The sequence below is a fragment of the Euprymna scolopes genome, chromosome 1 (genome assembly GCF_053919585.1).
Source record: "Euprymna scolopes isolate OS-2025 chromosome 1, ASM5391958v1, whole genome shotgun sequence".
In the NCBI taxonomy this organism is placed as follows: Eukaryota; Metazoa; Mollusca; class Cephalopoda; order Sepiida; family Sepiolidae; genus Euprymna; species Euprymna scolopes.
This window is the reverse complement of record NC_136482.1, coordinates 194,062,558-194,067,349: the sequence shown is the minus strand read 5'-3', so window position 1 is coordinate 194,067,349 and position 4,792 is coordinate 194,062,558.

Sequence of the window (4,792 nt, the reverse complement as noted above, 5' to 3'; positions counted from 1 at the left end):
CTACTATCAGGGACCTAAGTTGCAAGGGTACTAGGTAGGGAGTTTAGTAGCAAGATGTCTGTTCAAATTACACTTGAACTTCTGCATGTCAGTATGGGGAAGCAGGAAACCGGAAGAGAATATCAAAGTCCTGCAGTTCTGGAGAAGAAGCTATTAGAGTAAAAGTCTTTCTTACATCTAGGGATCTCAACTGTGTAGGAGTGGGACTTCGCTGTTTGTCGGGGGTATTTTCGTCGAAATGGTACGAGGGCTTGTAGTTCGTCAGAACATCCGCCATTAAAATACTTGTAAAAAAACAGGCAGAGGGATGCAACATTACGTCGGTGGAACAGGGGCTGAAGTTTAGATGACAGTTCGGGACCTATTAGGTTGTCTACTCTCTTTTGAACCCTGTCCAGGAGCGAGAGACTAGTAGCAGATGCACCAGCCCAAATGTGACAGCAGTACTCCATACATGGGCGAATGGTGGCTTTGTAGAGGTACAGGATACTTTCAGACGTTATTAACTTTCTAGCACGATAGAGAGAGCCCACCTTCTTTGCAGCAGCCTTAGCAATAATCTCGATGTATCTGTTCCAACTCATGTTTCCTGTAAACGTTAAGCCAAGGAGCTAATATAAAACTACCTGTCATTCTAATCTGAATATTAATAATAAACACTTCTTACTAATATGAGATATAGCTCCACTAAACTAAGACACTGGGTCCTGTTAGACCTTTATTCAATGGAAACGAAAGATAAATCACTTAAAGGGTCGAACAATAATGTTTAGGCACCTAATAAGGACTGACAACCTGGATGTTCCAAGTTCGAATCTAGTTTGTTCCACAAAAAAAAATCACTTTCACTTAGGATGTTAGCAATCCTCACGTGGCCCCTCTTGTAAGTAACCGAAGTTTTTCTATAAAGAATTATGGTTGTAAAAATGTCGGGTAAACCAATGCCAACAATAGATTTTTTGGATTTGTACGACGACGACGACGATGATGATGATGACGACGATGACGATGATGACGACGACGACGATGATGATGATGATGATGATGATGATGATGATGATGACGACGACGACGACAATTTTCAAGTCTGTTGCCAAGGTCGCTGGAAAAATGGTAGGATCCTTCTACCATTCCAGAAGATATAAAAGATACGTCGAATGATAAAGTACTGCTTCCACATCTGAGCAGGAGCTGCTAAAAACAGCCTATCCTGCCTTGACATAGTACAATATAAACTTCGTGGCTTAGTGGGGATGCCCTTTTCTTTTCCCTGCAACCTCTCTCCCACAGAAAAGACGTTGCGAGCCTGTCTTTGTTTTATCGTTACTTCCATGGTAAGTGCTCGTCTGAGCTCTAATCTCTGGTCCCCCCTCGCCAATCTTTCACGAAAAACACCCGTCTAGCTGAAACCACTGTCAAAAATGTTTCCCACTCGTAATCTGTGCCAAAACTAAAGCGTTGATTCCATGATCAAAGCTTCTTTCTTAGAAGTGCACGCCAGTGGAACTCTCTTCCGTTTGCCTGTTTCCCACCTGACTACAACCTGGATGTCTTCAAGTCCAACATAAACAAATTCCTGCTGAACTTCCCCCTCAAGTAAGACACTTTATCAAATCTCCAATACTAACGATTACTACGATACTATCCCATTGATTACTGTACACGCAATGACCCTTATCCCCAAGTGGCTTCCGGGCCCTGATAAGTGGTGACTACCATGTAAAAAAAAAGCGTAAGGGGCTACTATTTGTGACCAAATTTACAGAGATACTATATAGGGAGTTGAGCAGGAAGCTGTCTGTCCACATTACATTTGAAATTCTGCATGTCAGTATAGTCAGGGAGATATATATATATATATATATATATATATATATATATATATATATATATATATATATATATATAAAGCGAGGAAGAGGCGGGAAAGAGAGCGTATATACAACAATAACAAGGTTGATGCTGACTCATTGGATTTCCGATCGTCAATTAAAAAATCGATGCTATTTGTTTAAATATGTTCTTAAACTAATTGTTTTCTCTCTCCTCTCTCTCTCTCTCTCTCTCTCTCTCTCTCTCTCTCTCTGTTTCTCTCTGTCTCTCGCTCTCTCCCTTTCTCATTCTCTCTCACAAACTACACACACATGCACACACACTCACACTTTTCTTCAAATATATTTTGGGACAATGTCACAAACTGTTTAAAAGTTTGACTTTTCAAGTAGCCTTATTATTGAGATAAAAACATTATCAAATATATATATATATATTTATATATATATATATATATATATATATATATATATATATATATATATATATATACTGTTACGAATGCCCCTCCGTTGGGAGCGACGAAGGAGGATTACGTAACACAAAGAAAAAAAAAGGAAAATAAGTTTTAGGTTCTCGAGTTCGAATGCATGCGGTATATCGAACAAAAAGGGAGGGAAACACCTTTCACAGACCAGTGAAATAAAACAAAATAGACACAGAACACAGTGAGAGAAAACGGAGACAACGCGGTCTTAAATTTTAAATCAATTTTATTACAAAGAAACTAATAGGCTAAAGGTAAGGGGTGCTAAAATAATTCACGTGAACTTTTTCGAACATGATTGCTAGGAATGAACGCTGTCCACGCTACAAATCTCAAGTTCTTTTAACGGTTTTCTTTTTCATTTCGATATTTTTTGTGACCAAGAGCGGAGGTCCGCTTGAAATATAAAAAATAACAATAAAAATATTAAATACAAAAATTAGCATCGTTTTTCATGCTTCAAAAACCCTCACAACCTTTAAATCACTATCCTAGAAGCATACGTGGACTTTTAACATTATATATATATATATATATATATATATATATAACAATCAACTGGTATAGAAACATGTGATTATAAGTTTTACAAGATATTAATGGCAGTAATATTCTATAAGTACTATCCCACCTAAATAAGAATTGCTCGATATACAAGATAGATCAAATAAATCAAATTTTAATCATTCAATGAATTTAAAAATTTATGACGTGAAATGGTTAAATTTCAAATCAATAGTTTTTTATTATTCTATGTAAGACAGAATACATTTATAATATTTTAACTCCTTATCCTATAGGATTTTGATGTCGACCATCTCTTCAGAAGAGAAAATATTAGCAAATAGTTATAATGGTCTACACCTTATTTGCTAAATCAGTGAGACATGGAAAATCACAATTGAAAGTTTTAAAGTATTTAAATATCATAGAGTAAGGGAAGTTAATGAAAAGGATCTAGAAATTCGCATCCAAATTGCATGGTAAAATCCGAAGTGAATGTCTTTGATAGTAGTGTGGTAAAGTGATCTAATGTGTATTTTTGTAATGTAATGGTCTGAAGTAGGCATTTTCCTGGTATTTTTTTGTTTTGTTTTGTTTATTAAATAATTATACAGGATATCTTTGTTCATTTTTGAGGAAAAAAATTAAATACAAATATTTACAGAAAAAATTATATATATATATATATATATATATATATATATATATATATATATATATATATATATATATTATGGGTGTGCGTGTTCGTATCTCTGTATTTAGCCAGCTAATTCATGCCTATAGTTCATAATTTATTTTTCTTTTTAATTCTTTATTTATTTTTTTGGGAAATAGAAAACAACTTTTCAAGAATTCTGGAATGCTCGAATCCTGACAATGATGCACGATTATTATTTAAATGGCCATCGTAAAAACATTTGATGCTTAATGTCTGCGAATCGTATCAGAAAATCCTATCCGACCTTAAATATTTTCCCTCGAGAAGATATTTTTGTCACTTTTTTTTTTTAATTCATTTTACTTTTTTTTTAAACATTTTTATGCAAACTTTAAAAATAACCAAGGAAAACGGTTTTAATGCACCAACATTTTCAGGCTTTATGTTAAAAAATACTGCATGGTGTAAACGATGTTCTGCGTACGCTGAAATAAAGACAAGTTGCTATTAATAGAAATATGTTTCCGGCATTTGTAATTTTACATAATCGATATGATAGGATTTAAACGCAGCATAGACTTTGTTTGCCTATATATATACGGCATATCAACCCTTTTCAATTCTTATGTTTTCTTTTGTGATGCGCTCATGCTTATGTTTGGTCCAGCATTTTTAAATTACTTTTTTGTTGAATAGTCATGTTTAAGTTTGAAATTGCATTTCTATGGGTCTATCAAGTTTTAAATAGTATTTCTATTGGTCTGTCAAACTAAAGGTTTTAAATGGCATTTTATAGGTCAGTCATGTTTACGTTTGGAATAGCATTTTCATTGGTCAGTAAAGTTTAACTTTAAAATAGCATTTTCGTTTGTATATTATACGTAAGTTTGAAATAGCATGTTTGAAATAGCATGTTCTTTTAAGCTTATGTTTGAAATAGACTTTTTATAGTCTGTAATACTTAAGATTGAAATAGCATTTTTTATCTGTTACGCTTAAGTTTACAAGAGCAGTTTATGAATTTGTAATGCTTAAGTTTTAAATAGCATTTTTATTGCTCTGTAACACTTAAATTTGAAATAACATTTTCGCTGGTATGGCAGGCTTAAGCTTGAAATATCATTTTGTTGATCTGTGGAGCTTACGTTTGAAATAGAAGTTTCATAGCTAAACACGTAGGTCGAAAATTTTGTTTTTTATTTTTATTTTTCTTGTTCATTTTATTGTTTGTTTTTGCAATTATTTTGTCTGCATTTTTGTAGTTCCCAATTCATTTTTTTTTCCACAACTTCGTATGTTTTTATAGA